This window comes from Oncorhynchus nerka, linkage group LG9a (assembly GCF_034236695.1).
Source record: "Oncorhynchus nerka isolate Pitt River linkage group LG9a, Oner_Uvic_2.0, whole genome shotgun sequence".
NCBI lineage: Eukaryota > Metazoa > Chordata > Actinopteri > Salmoniformes > Salmonidae > Oncorhynchus > Oncorhynchus nerka.
In genome coordinates this window covers 10481429-10497226 of record NC_088404.1, presented here as the reverse complement: position 1 = coordinate 10497226, position 15798 = coordinate 10481429, and the positions used below count along the sequence as shown (strand labels likewise).

Here is a 15798-nt window from a genome sequence, read left to right as displayed (position 1 = left end):
TATTTTGATATTCAAACACAAGTCTCAGAAAACAATGAATTCTTGAAAGTATTTGAATATATGAAAGTTATTTGAAAACAACAAAAACATTTTTTTTTATGGCGACAGATATTTTATGAAGAACCAAAAACTACAACAGTTAGTTGAATTAGATCATTAGCAGACGAACTGGAGAAAAATACATTAACATGTATTGATCTAAATAATGGAAGTAATGTAAACCAAACATGTATTTAGCTAGATCTAGGTATTTAGCTAGATCTAGGAATTTAGCTAGATCTAGGTATTTAGCTAGATCTAGGAATTTAGCTAGATCTAGGTATTTAGCTAGATCTAGGCTAGATCTAGGCATTTAGCTAGATCTGGGTATTTAGCTAGATCTAGGTATTTAGCTAGATCTAGGCATTTAGCTAGATCTAGGTATTTAGCTAGATCTAGGAATTTAGCTAGATCTAGGTATTAAGCTAGATCTAGGTATTTAGCTAGATCTAGGTATTTAGCTAGATCTAGGAATTTAGCTAGATCTAGGTATTTAGCTAGATCTAGGTATTTAGCTAGATCTAGGCATTTAGCTAGATCTAGGTATTTAGCTAGATCTAGGAATTTAGCTAGATCTAGGTATTTAGCTAGATCTAGGTATTTAGCTAGATCTAGGAATTTAGCTAGATCTAGGTATTTAGCTAGATCTAGGTATTTAGCTAGATCTAGGAATTTAGCTAGATCTAGGTATTTAGCTAGATCTAGGTATTTAGCTAGATCTAGGAATTTAGCTAGATCTAGGTATTTAGCTAGATCTAGGTATTTAGCTAGATCTAGGTATTTTTTTTTTATAAGGGACATGGACTCAACTTCTCAACATTAGAGTAGAAACACTTTTTCATTTTCAAAATAACTCTTAATACGTTTTCATAATGAGTGACATAAGGTAATGCAGTAACACTTGACATCAAACTCTTATAAACATGTCGTAACTTTGTGATCATTACAACAATAGCAACATGGTTGACACATAGGATAGGACATTAGAGATAATGGAGTTTATGACACAAATGGAATAAGGAACAGTCACGATTGCTTTTGTGTACAGTAGTTACAAAACCACTCAGCTCATTGCTATGCAATTTAAATGTGATTACCAAAGTATTACGCATCATGCTAATAAAATAATTACAGTGTTGTTACACAGGCTCAATAACAGTTTAATATTGAGAAAGCTAACAACAACTGTTACCTTATGGCTATTAAGTGTAAGGGGACTAAATATCCCAAAACTGCCTTCTTGAAATCAATGACAGCCAAATAGTTGGAAAATCATGTTCATTTGTATTCTAAGTAAACTATCCCTTTAAAGATAGTACAGTGCGTGTTTTGAAACAAGAACATTGACATGGACAAAGAGGTTTACATTTGTTTTTTTTTGCTAAGCATCCAACTTTCTGTTTGTAGTTTTTACAAATGGCTTTTCATTTCTCTGCAGTATTTTCAGGTGTCATAATATGAATTGCAACTTTCAACCTTATCAGTGGCATGTTGAAAGAGCCATGCAGTAATTAATTGTCATAACCTATTCATATTTATCTGTACAAAATATTGTTGGTTGGTTGGTTTGACTTTGCTATGTACACCTGTGGTATGTTCAGGAGAATGGACATTTACAGAATGTTCCGATATAAATGTATTGTGTAGATCAAATGTGACTGTCAGATAGATTGGAATAGAATAGGAGATTGAGTTTGCTCTATTCATTCTATTTCTATCTGCAACATGCAGTTCCTGATACAGCCCTGCCTTTAGTTGAAGGCAACCAATCCAATCATTTCTGTTCCAGATACAACCCTCCCTTTAGTTGAAGGCAACCAATCCAATCAGTTTCTGTTCCAGATACAACCCTCCCTTTAGTCAAAGGCAACCAATCCAATAGTTTCTGTTCCAGATACAACCCTCCCTTTAGTCAAAGGCAGCCAATCCAATAATTTTTTGAAAAGTTGTCACTTCCAGAGATCTGTATTCAAATATATTTGTTGAAGTAGTAATTTTGGGGGGGGATTTGTATTCAAATAGTCACCTCCAAAGTAACAATTTATCCCCCCCCCCCCCCCCCCCGCTAAAAATAGTTACTTCCCGCGAAGCATGTTAAGAACGGCAGTTATCCCAGGTCTACAATCAGGTAGGGTAATAATACAGTGAGGTATTGGTGTGCTTTCTGGCCAACTCCTATGATCGTTGTGGCAAACAGGTCTGGGGCAGGCTGGAATCAAGTTAAGGTATGGATTTAAAATGTCACTTTTGTGCGTGAGGTCATTGCATTTTATCTGGTCATTGTACACCTGAAGTGATCAGTCTATGTACGGAAATAGTGTATGGAACTAATGTATGGAACTAAAGTATGGAACTAATGTATGGAACTAAAGTATGGAACTAATATATGGAACTAAAGTATGGTACTAATATATGGAACTACTGTATGGAACTAAAGTATGGAACTAAAGTATGGTACTAATGTATGGAACTAATGTATGGAACTAAAGTATGGAACTAAGTCACTGATGTGATCTTCCTGTCTGGGTTGGCGCACCCCCATGGGTTGTGCCATGGCGGAGATCTTTGTGGGCTATACTCGGACTTGTCTCAGGATGGTAAGTTGGTGGTTGAAGATATCCCTCTAGTGGTGTGGGGGCTGTGCTTTGGCAAAGTGGGTGGGGTTATATCCTTCCGGTTTGGCCCTGTCAGGGGGTGTCATCGGATGGGGCCACAGTGTCTCCTGACCCCTCCTGTCTCAGCCTCCAGTATTTATGCTGCAGTAGTTTACGTGTCGGGGGGATAGGGTCAGTTTGTTATATCTGGAGTACTTCTCCTGTCCTATCCGGTGTCCTGTGTGAATTTAAGTATGCTCTCTAATTCTCTCTTTCTTTCTCTCTTTCGGAGGACCTGAGCCCTAGGACCATGCCTCAGGACTACCTGGCATGATGACTCCTTGCTGTCCCCAGTCCACCTGGCCGTGCTGCTGCTCCAGTTTCAACTGTTCTGCCTGTGATTATTATTATTTGACCATGCTGGTCATTTATGAACATTTGAACATCTTGGCCATGTTCTGTTATAATCTCCACCCGGCACAGCCAGAAGAGGACTGGCCACCCTACATAGCCTGGTTCCTCTCTAGGTTTCTTCCTAGGTTTTGGCCTTTCTAGGGAGTTATTCCTAGCCACCGTGCTTCTACACCTGCATTGCTTGCTGTTTGGGGTTTTTGGCTGGGTTTCTGTACAGCACTTTGAGATATCAGCTGATGTACGGAGGGCTATATAAATACATTTGATTTGATTTTGATTTGATTTGATGCATGGAACTAAAGTATGGAACTAATGTATGGAACTAAAGTATGGAACTAATGTATGGAACTAATGTATGGAACTAATGTATGGAAGTATGGAACTAAAGTATGGAACTAAAGTATGGAACTAATCTATGGAACTAATGTATGGAACTAATCTATGGAACTAATGTATGGAACTAATGTATGGAAGTAATCTATGGAACTAATCTATGGAACTAAAGTATGGAACTAATGTATGGAACTAATGTATGGAACTAATGTATGGAACTAAGGTATGGAACTAACGTATGGAACTAATCTATGGAAGCGGAACTGAAACTGTTCTCACAAATTTTTACATTCAATAAATAGAAAATACTAGATAATACTGACACAGTCATGTTGTTCAGATTTGAAACCAAAGCCAAGAAATGAAAACAGGACCAACCCATAGATCCCATTTAAAATACAGACATAAAACAACTATTTCTACATAAACCATTAACAAACTAAAAACAACATTCCTTTCTACAAAACAAAACTGGTTCCATTTAAGTACAGTGTCTTGCGAAAATATTCACCGCCCCATGGCATTTTTCCTATTTTGCCTTTCAACCTGGAATTAAAATAGATTTTATGGGGTTTGTATCATTTCATTTACACAACATGGCTACCACTTTGAAGATGCAAAATATTTGTTATTGTGAGACAAACAAAAAATAAGACAAAAAAAATGAAAACTTGAGCGTGCATAACTATTCACCCCCCAAAGTCAATACTTTGTAGAGCCATCTTTTGCAGCAATTACAGCTGCAAGTCTCTTGGGGGTATGTCTCTATAAGCTTGGCACATCTAGCCACTGGGATTTTTGCCCATTCTTCAAGGCAAAACTGCTCCAGCTCCTTCAAGTTGGATGGGTTCCGCAGGTGTACAGCAATCTTTAAGTCATACCACAGATTCTCAATTGTATTGAGGTCTGGGCTTTGACTAGGCCATTCCAATACATGTTTTCCCTTAAACCACTTGAGTGTTGCTTTAGCAGTATGCTTAGGGTCATTGGAAGGTGAACCTCCGTCCCAGTCTCAAAGCTCTGGAAGACTGAAACAGGTTTCCCTCGAGAATTTCCCTGTATTTAGCGCCACCCATCTCTCCTTCAATATTGACCAGTTTCCTAGTCCCTGCTGATGAAAAACATCCCCACAGCATGATGCCTCCACCACCATGCTTCACTGTGGGGATGGTGTTCTCGGGGTGATGTGAGGTGTTGGGTTTGCGCCAGACATAGCGATTTCCTTGATGGCCAAAAAGCTTAATTTTAGTCTCCATATGTTTTTTGGAGTTTCCCACATGCCTTTTGGCAAACACCAAACATGTTTTCTTATTTTTTTCTTTAAGCAATGGCTTTTTCTGGCCACTCTTCCGTAAAGCCCAGCTCTGTGGAGTGTACGGCATAAAGTGGTCCTATGGACAGATACTCCAAATCTCCGCTGTGGAGCTTTGCAGCTCCTTCGGGGTTATCTTTGGTCTCTTTGTTGCCTCTCTGATTAATGCCCTCCTTGCCTGGTCAGTGAGTTTTGGTGGGCGGCCCTCTCTTGGCAGGTTCTTTCCATTTTATAATAATGGATTTTATAGTGCTCCGTGGGATGTTCAAAGTTTGATCTTTTTTTATAACCCAACCCTGATCTGTACTTCTCCACAACTTTGTCCCTGACCTGTTTGGAGAGCTCCTTGGTCTTCATGGTGCTGCTTGCTTGGTGATGCCACTTGCTTATTGGTGTTGCAGACTCTGGGGCCTTTCAGAACAGGTGTGTATATACTGAGATCATATGACAGATCACATGACACTTAAATAAAGTTCACCTGTGTGCAATCTAACTAATTATCTGACTTCTGAGGGTAATTGGTTGCACCAGATGTTATTTAGGGAGTTCATAGCAAAAGGGGTGAATACATATGTACGCATCACTGTTCCATTTAAAAAACTTTTTTTTTTAAGTAACTTATTTTTTAAATTTCACTTCACCAATTTGGACTATTTTGTGTATGTCCATTACATGAACTCCAAATAAAAATCTATTAAATTTAAATTACAGGTTGCAATGCAACAAAATAGGAAAAACGCCAAGAGGGGATGAATAAGGCACTGTAAAAACACAAATGTTGACATTCAAGAAATGTATTTTTGTTCCATAGAGTCATGAGTCTACACACCGCATGCAGTCTTCTTTTGCTGCCTAAAAATACTAAACAAAATGGATGAAATCAGATGGTTTCCCCCTATCGATCTACACAACCTACTTCAAATTTACAAGTGAAATAAATATTACAAATTCATTTTCCAAATGACTAAGAAATATCAAATGAGGATGTATTGATTGTGTAAGCCTGCACCACTACCTCGGCAGCGATTATAGCTGTGATTTAAAAAAATAACAAGATTCTACCAACCTTCCAAACTCTTAGGGCAACATTTATCTATTGTTGTTGTAAAAATGGCTCAGGCTCAGTAAATATTTACACTGAACATGTTTCATGAGCTGAAATAAAATATCTAAGAAATGTTCCATATGCACAAAAAGTTTATTTCTCTCAAATGTTGAGCAAAAATGAGTTTACATCCCTGTTAGTGAGCATTTCTCCTTTGCCATGATAATTCATCCACCTCACAGGTGTGGCCTACCAAGAAGCTGATTAAACTGCATGATACACAGATGCTGGGGACAATAAAAGGCCACTCAAAAATGTGCAGTTTTGTCACACAACAAGATGCCACAGATGTCTCAAGTTGAGGGAGCGTGCAATTGGCATGCTTTCTGAAGGAATGTCCACCAGAATTTGTTGCCAGAGAGGTGAATGTTAATTTTTCTACCATAAGCCACCTCCAAAGTTGTTTTAGAGAAGTTGGCAGTACGTGCACCAGGTCTTACAACCACAGACCACGTGTATGGCGTCGTGTGGGCGGTTTTCTGATGTCAACATTGTGAACAAAGTGCCCATTGGTGCCGGTGGGGTTATGGTATGGGCAGGCATAAACTATGGACAAACAACACAATTGCAGTGACAACATCCTGAGGCCCATTGTCGTGCCATTCGTCCGCCGCCATCACCTTGTGTTTCAGCATGATAATGCACGGTCCCATGTTGCAAGGACATGTACACAATTCCTGGAAGCTGAAAATGGCCCAGTTCTTCTATGGCCTGCATACTCAGACATGTAACCCATTGAGCATGTTTGGGATGCTCTGGTTCCCGCCAATATCCAGGAACTTCGCACAGCCATCGAAGAGGAGTGGGAATGATTAACTATATGCGAAGGAGATGTGTCTAGCTGCATGAGGCAAATGGTGGTCACACCAGATACTGTTTTTCTGACCCCCCTACCTTTTTTTAAAGGTATCTGTGACCAACAGATTCAGTTATGTATTCCCAGTCATGTGAAATCCATAGATTAGTGTCTAATTAATTTACATTTCCTCATATGAACTTTAACTCAGTTTAACTTTCGTTCACTTTTTGAAAATATGGAGTTGTATAGATCTGAAGGAAAAATATCTAATGTAATCCCTTTTTAGATAAAACATGTAATGTAGCAAAATGTGAATACTCTGCAAAGGGTGTGTATACTTTCACTAGGTACTGTATAAACAAAAAAACATCCATTTATTTTCACATCATCTACAGGATTACAGTACAAATATACTTGATGCTCATCTCTCCTCGCTAAATCACTTGTATTCAGGGTGGAAAAATACCGGAAAAGGAGATGGCATGTATTGGGTCAGTGGAGCAGGTACACAATGGAATGGAGTACCAGCGCAGGGTACTGACACCTTTCACAAAAATATTTGCTGAATATTCACCCCAAAAATAATTAACACTGGTACTGTCAAAAATGATTACCGTTGTAGTGAACGGCGACAGGGAAAACATGGGCTTCTCAGACTGTTGGCTAACTTGCTAAACACAGTCTACTCCGACAGGGTTAACCCACTTGGGGGAGATCACAACTAGCTTTACGTAGGCAAAAGTCGCTATACCGACACCTGTTTCATCCCGTCTTGGAGTCGAGCCATGTTGAGCTATTGAGGACCATCAAAGTCGTGTTTCCCTGTCAGGGTTACAGTCCAGCGCTCTTACAAACTGGTCAGAGTGGATAGAGTTGTTGCTTTCCTCTTTCCTGAGAGACTCGAACTCCATCTCTACATTCCCATTGGTCAATGCTATTTTCTCTTCCTGCTTGACGTGCCTCCTGAGTAGAGCGAAGCCCAGTATACACAGGAAGAAAGAGACAGTCCTCAGGCCCATAGTCAGACCCAGGTAAACTACCCTAGAACAGAACAGAGGAGAGATTAAGGTTAGGGATAGGATCAGAGTTAGGTATAGGGAAAGCCAGTATACACAGAAAGCAAGAGATAGTAGCCTAGCGGTTAAGAGTTTTGGGCCTGTAACCGAAAGGTCCCTGGTTCGAATCCCTGCGCAGTCAATGTGGAAATATCTGCTGTTCTGCCCTTGAGCAAGGCAGTTAACCAACAAGAACTTCTCCTCGGCCGCTGATGACGTAGTTTAGGCAGCCCCCTGCATCTCTCGGAATCAGAGGGGTGGGTTAAACGTGGAAAAAACATGTCGGTTGAATGCATTCAGTTGTACAGCTGACTACAGTCGGTATCCCCTTTCCAGTCCTTAGGACCCGAGTCAGACCCAGGTATACTACCCTAGAACAGATCCAAGGAGAGAGTGAATCGGGGCGGCAGGTAGCGTTGGACTAGTAACCTAAAGGTTGGAAGATCAAATCCCCGAGCTGACAAGGTAAAAATCTGTCGTTCTGCCCCTGAACAAGGAAGTTAACCCACTGTTCCTAGGCCGTCATTGAAAATAAGAATTTGTTCTTAACTGACTTGTGTGGTTAACAAATAAAAATCCTCAGAATAAACTAAAATAGGTTACACTTAACATGAAGGCAACATTTAATGGGGTTGTAAGCGTTTGAAGTAGACTATTCTAAAGTAACACTTTACAATTAGTGTACATTAATGTTAACTGTTGCCCTAAAATAGAGCAGAGAGCATGAATACTAAAAACATGGCACGGTAAAACAAGAATATAAGTATTTATAGCCTACATCATCATTCCATTTAATTAAATTGTTTCATTTATCTTCATTTGGTTCCTCTGTAAGTGCTGTCACGGCTGTGTGGTTGTTGCTGACGATAATTAGTAAAAGTTGATCATATATATATGGGGCGGCAGGGTAGCCTAGTGGTTAGACTGTTGGACTAGGAACCAAAAGGTTGCAAGTTCAAATCCCCGAGCTGACAAGGTACAAATCTGTCGTTCTGCCCCTGAACATGCAGTTAACCCACTGTTCCTAGGCCGTCATTGAAAATAAGAATTTGTTCTTAACTGACTTGCCTAGTTAAATAAAGGTAAAATAAAAGATATATATATACACACACAGCCGTAACAGTTTGAACACATGGCGTAAATACTTGGCCTTGTATTAGTACAGTTCTGTGGTTAGTGCAGGCACTAGAACAGGCTATAGCCAACCATTGTACACTAATCTCTCTATTATAATTCTATGTACACTAATCTCTCTATTATAATTCTATGTACACTAATCTTCCGACATTACCATGAGCTGAAGAAATGAATGTGGCAATTTTCTGAATTAATCAAACCACAGTTTAATTTATTTCATGCTCTCCAAACCTGTTTATGATTCATAAGTACTTTCCTAACCCTGGTTCTGAAACGGAGAAAAATATGCATATATTTAGATGCCTTTCTTTCATTGATCGAACAAAATCGAACTACAAAGGTGTATTTAAAGGGATGGCCTTGAGATAAATGGACTGAAAATCCCATTGAATGAAAGCCGCAAGAGATAATCTGTTGGCCAGTAATTGGGAGGGTTTTATGTTTTGATCGCTGGAGAAAAATATAAAACCAGTCGTATGGTATCAAACTGAAACATATCAACATCCCACTGGGCACACACTGGTTGAATCAACAATGTTTCAACCTCATTCCCACTGGGCACACACTGGTTGAATCAACGATGTTTCAACCTCATTCCCACTGGGCACACACTGGTTGAATCAACGATGTTTCAACCTCATTTCAATTCAATTACGTTGAACAAACGTGGAATATATATTGAATCATTTTTTTTTCACAGTCAAATTTATGAAATACTGGCTTTATAACTTGCAAGAATGACATTCGGAGAGCCAAGCTATAGACTTCTTTAGCCATGCGTAAAAGACAGTACAATGCCAAACCTACTGAGTTGATTTATGATTTGAATTATATGCATAGACTTTTAACTGAGGAAGAAGTCTGGGCATTTCTGTGGAACCCAGCAGAACGGTATCCTAAAGGCGTCCCTTACTCAGACTAAAAGGGAGATTGGGAGTCGTCATGTTATCAAACTTCGGTTATTGCCGTAAATGATTATGCATAGGTTAATAACGCATTACTAACACTTGTCATCTTCTTTTGTTTTCTTGTTCTTTTCAAGTCCCTCACTCTCTTAGGAGCCTGAAGAAGGAAGTCAAAACGCTCCAAATCCAACTAGAGTGTTCTTAGTGTGATTATGAATTCAGACCAGGGCCTTACGCCATGGAAGCAGATTACATAATCAGAGCCCATAAGTCTTGCAGGTGTGAACATACAAATTAATTGTGAGAATATTAATAAATCAGGTTATTTTCTGTTCATTTATAAAGTCATTTCAAAGTTTGTATAATGTTGAACAGTATGGATTTGGATTCTAGCTTGAAATATACTTATTCATGTTACCATACCAGGACTTGTTGATTACTTTACATGTATAAAGAATGCATATGTTCGGGGTCAAGGAAGGGTCAAGAGGAACTAGGTGTGTTGAAAGTTACTGAGTGACATGGAAAGTTACTGAGTGACATGGAAAGTTACTGAGTGACATGGAAAGTTACTGAGTGACATGGAAAGTTCCTGAGTGACATGGAAAGTTCCTGAGTGACATGGAAAGTTACTGAGTGACATGGAAAGTTACTGAGTGACATGGAAAGTTACTGAGTGACATGGAAAGTTCCTGAGTGAAATGGAAAGTTACTGAGTGACATGGAAAGTTACTGAGTGACATGGAAAGTTACTGAGTGACATGGAAAGTTACTGAGTGACATGGAAAGTTACTGAGTGACATGGAAAGTTACTGAGTGACATGGAAAGTTCCTGGGTGACATGGAAAGTTACTGAGTGACATGGAAAGTTACTGAGTGACATGGAAAGTTACTGAGTGAGACAAGCAGAAGGGCAGACAATTCATATTCTGTTCAAATATTATATTGTTCAATATGAATATTTTTAAGGAGGGAGGCAAAGGGCAACAGTGTAGTTTAACTTCCTGATGAGGCAGGTCAGTTGTCTGCGGAATCAGGAGCATGAGGGGGGGCAGGTGCCTTTAGTGGTTAGAGCATTGGGCCAGTAACCAAAAGGTTGCTAGATCAAATCCACAAGCTGACAAGGTAAAAATCTGTCCTTCTACCCTTGAACAAGGCAGTTATCCCACTGTTCCCAGGATGGCTGCCATTGTAAATACGAGTTTGTTTTTTAACTGACTTGCCTAGGTAAATAAAGGTTGAATTATAAAACATTAAATGAGAGATGTGGAACTCAACTCAAGATAAGGTCAACAGATGAAGAGAGAAGACACTGCTGGGAGGGGGGGCACAGGGGCCCACCCTGCACACCATCTGATTATAGTCCTATTTCCACACCCATGAGGGTCCTAGACTTAGTCAGGGCCATGGCAATACCAGCAAGAGGAACCTGTTAGGAGAAGTCTCCGCCTAGTTGGGAGGTATAAAGACGTGTTTATGGGGTCTTTGTAGCTGTATATCCCAGTGGTGAATACACTTGGTTAGAGGTTTTCCTTTCCTGATTCAGTTTTTACTCCGTTTGTTTAGAACCTAGCAACACTGTCGGTAGCCACCGTCAGTTATACCCACAAACCCATGACATTATACCCACAAACATTTACAACTGTCACTGACTTTAGTGTTAGTTTCCTCACATTTATAACTGTCACTTTAGTGTTAGTTTCCTCACATTTATAACTGTCACTTTAGTGTTAGTTTCCTCACATTTATAACTGTCACTTTAGTGTTAGTTTCCTCACATTTATAACTGTCACTTTAGTGTTAGTTTCCTCACATTTACAACTGGACCTTTAGTGTTAGTTTCCTTACATTTATAACTGTCACTTTAGTGTTAGTTTCCTCACATTTACAACTGGACCTTTAGTGTTAGTTTCCTCACATTTATAACTGTCACTTTAGTGTTAGTTTCCTCACATTTATAACTGTCACTTTAGTGTTAGTTTCCTCACATTTATAACTGTCACTTTAGTGTTAGTTTCCTCACATTTACAACTGGACCTTTAGTGTTAGTTTCCTCACATTTACAACTGGACCTTTAGTGTTAGTTTCCTCACATTTACAACTGTCACTTTAGTGTTAGTTTCCTCACATTTACAACTGGACCTTTAGTGTTAGTTTCCTTACATTTATAACTGTCACTTTAGTGTTAGTTTCCTCACATTTACAACTGGACCTTTAGTGTTAGTTTCCTTACATTTATAACTGTCACTTTAGTGTTAGTTTCCTCACATTTATAACTGTCACTTTAGTGTTAGTTTCCTTACATTTACAACTGTCACTTTAGTGTTAGTTTCCTCACATTTATAACTGTCACTTTAGTGTTAGTTTCCTCACATTTATAACTGTCACTTTAGTGTTAGTTTCCTCACATTTACAACTGGACCTTTAGTGTTAGTTTCCTCACATTTATAACTGTCACTTTAGTGTTAGTTTCCTCACATTTATAACTGTCACTTTAGTGTTAGTATCCTTACATTTACAACTGTCACTTTAGTGTTAGTTTCCTCACATTTATAACTGTCACTTTAGTGTTAGTTTCCTCACATTTACAACTGGACCTTTAGTGTTAGTTTCCTTACATTTATAACTGTCACTTTAGTGTTAGTTTCCTCACATTTACAACTGGACCTTTAGTGTTAGTTTCCTTACATTTATAACTGTCACTTTAGTGTTAGTTTCCTCACATTTATAACTGTCACTTTAGTGTTAGTTTCCTTACATTTATAACTGTCACTTTAGTGTTAGTTTCCTCACATTTATAACTGTCACTTTAGTGTTAGTTTCCTCACATTTATAACTGTCACTTTAGTGTTAGTTTCCTCACATTTATAACTGTCACTTTAGTGTTAGTTTCCTTACATTCTGTCTCTTTAGTGTTAGTTTCCTCACATTTATAACTGTCACTTTAGTGTTAGTTTCCTCACATTTATAACTGTCACTTTAGTGTTAGTTTCCTCACATTTACAACTGGACCTTTAGTGTTAGTTTCCTTACATTTATAACTGTCACTTTAGTGTTAGTTTCCTCACATTTACAACTGTCTCTTTAGTGTTAGTTTCCTTACATTTATAACTGTCACTTTAGTGTTAGTTTCCTCACATTTATAACTGTCACTTTAGTGTTAGTTTCCTTACATTTATAACTGTCACTTTAGTGTTAGTTTCCTCACATTTATAACTGTCACTTTAGTGTTAGTTTCCTCACATTTATAACTGTCACTTTAGTGTTAGTTTCCTCACATTTATAACTGTCACTTTAGTGTTAGTTTCCTTACATTTATAACTGTCACTTTAGTGTTAGTTTCCTCACATTTATAACTGTCACTTTAGTGTTAGTTTCCTCACATTTATAACTGTCACTTTAGTGTTAGTTTCCTCACATTTATAACTGTCACTTTAGTGTTAGTTTCCTCACATTTATAACTGTCACTTTAGTGTTAGTTTCCTCACATTTATAACTGTCACTTTAGTGTTAGTTTCCTCACATTTATAACTGTCCTTTAGTGTTAGTTTCCTCATTTATAACTGTCATTTAGTGTTAGTTTCTTTAGTGTTAGTTTTCTCACATTTATAACTGACCTTTAGTGTTAGTTTCCTTACATTTATAACTGTCACTTTAGTGTTAGTTTCCTTACATTTATAACTGTCACTTTAGTGTTAGTTTAACTGTCTCACATTTATAACTGTCACTTTAGTGTTAGTTTCCTCACATTTATAACTGTCTCTTTAGTGTTAGTTTCATTTATAACTGTCACTTTAGTGTTAGTTTCCTCACATTTATAACTGTCACTTTAGTGTTAGTTTCCTTACATTTATAACTGTCACTTTAGTGTTAGTTTCCTCACATTTATAACTGTCACTTTAGTGTTAGTTTCCTCACATTTATAACTGTCACTTTAGTGTTAGTTTCCTCACATTTATAACTGTCACTTTAGTGTTAGTTTCCTTACATTTATAACTGTCACTTTAGTGTTAGTTTCCTCACATTTACAACTGGACCTTTAGTGTTAGTTTCCTCACATTTATAACTGTCACTTTAGTGTTAGTTTCCTTACATTTATAACTGTCACTTTAGTGTTAGTTTCCTCACATTTCTCACATTTACAACTGGACCTTTTAGTGTTAGTTTCCTTTCACATTTATAACTGTCACTTTAGTGTTAGTTTCCTTACATTTATAACTGTCACTTTAGTGTTAGTTTCCTCACATTTATAACTGTCACTTTAGTGTTAGTTTCCTTTACATTTATAACTGTCACTTTAGTGTTAGTTTCCATTTATAACTGTCACTTTATAACATGTCACTTTAGTGTTAGTTTCCTTACATTTATAACTGTCACTTTAGTGTTAGTTTCCTCACATTTATAACTGTTTCCTCACATTTATAACTGTCACTTTAGTGTTAGTTTCCTCACATTTATAACTGTCACTTTAGTGTTAGTTTCCTTACATTTATAACTGTCACTTTAGTGTTAGTTTCCTTTATAACTGTCATTTATAACTGTCACTTTAGTGTTAGTTTCCTTACATTTATAACTGTCACTTTAGTGTTAGTTTCCTCACATTTATAACTGTCACTTTAGTGTTAGTTTCCTCACATTTATCTCTTTAGTGTTAGTTTCCTCACTTTATCACTTTTTAGTGTTAGTTTCCTCACATTTATAACTGTCACTTTAGTGTTAGTTTCCTCACATTTATAACTGTCACTTTAGTGTTAGTTTCCTCACATTTATAACTGTCACTTTAGTGTTAGTTTCCTCACATTTATAACTAACTGTGTTAGTTTCCTTTTAGTGTTAGTTTCCTCACATTTATAACTGTCACTTTAGTGTTAGTTTCCTTACATTTATAACTGTTTTAGTATTAGTTTCCTGTCACTGTCACTTTAGTGTTAGTTTCCTTACATTTATAACTGTCACTTTAGTGTTAGTTTCCTCACATTTATAACTGTCACTTTAGTGTTAGTTTCCTTACATTTATAACTGTCACTTTAGTGTTAGTTTCCTCACATTTATAACTGTCACTTTAGTGTTAGTTTCCTCACATTTATAACTGTCACTTTAGTGTTAGTTTCCTCACATTTATAACTGTCACTTTAGTGTTAGTTTCCTTACATTTATAACTGTCACTTTAGTGTTAGTTTCCTTACATTTATAACTGTCACTTTAGTGTTAGTTTCCTCACATTTATAACTGTCACTTTAGTGTTAGTTTCCTCACATTTATAACTGTCACTTTAGTGTTAGTTTCCTCATTTATAACATTTATAACTGTCACTTTAGTGTTAGTTTCCTTACATTTATAACTGTCACTTTAGTGTTAGTTTCCTCACATTTATAACTGTCACTTTAGTGTTAGTTTCCTCACATTTATAACTGTCACTTTAGTGTTAGTTTCCTCACATTTACAACTGTCTCTTTAGTGTTAGTTTCCTTACATTTATAACTGTCACTTTAGTGTTAGTTTCCTCACATTTATAACTGTCACTTTAGTGTTAGTTTCCTCACATTTATAACTGTCACTTTAGTGTTAGTTTCCTTTATATTTATTAGTGTTAGTTTCCTCACATTTATAACTTTTAGTGTTAGTTTCCTCACATTTATAACTGTCACTTTAGTGTTAGTTTCCTTACATTTATAACTGTCACTTTAGTGTTAGTTTCCTCACATTTATAACTGTCACTTTAGTGTTAGTTTCCTTACATTTATAACTGTCACTTTAGTGTTAGTTTCCTCACATTTATAACTGTCACTTTTAGTGTTAGTTTCACATTTATAACTGTCACTTTAGTGTTAGTTTCCTTACATTTATAACTGTCACTTTAGTGTTAGTTTCCTTACATTCTGTCTCTTTAGTGTTAGTTTCCTTACATTTATAACTGTCACTTTAGTGTTAGTTTCCTTACATTTATAACTGTCACTTTAGTGTTAGTTTCCTTACATTTATAACTGTCACTTTAGTGTTAGTTTCCTCACATTTATAACTGTCACTTTAGTGTTAGTTTCCTCACATTTATAACTGTCACTTTAGTGTTAGTTTCCTTACATTTATAACTGTCACTTTAGTGTT

The 15798-nt window shown here is 37.1% G+C and overlaps 1 pseudogene; it reads right to left on the bottom strand.

Annotated features, from left to right (window-relative positions):
• Window positions 1-6994: 6994 nt before the first annotated feature.
• LOC115126341 (solute carrier organic anion transporter family member 1C1-like) overlaps window positions 6995-15798 on the bottom strand; it is a 43183-nt pseudogene continuing 34379 nt past the window's right edge.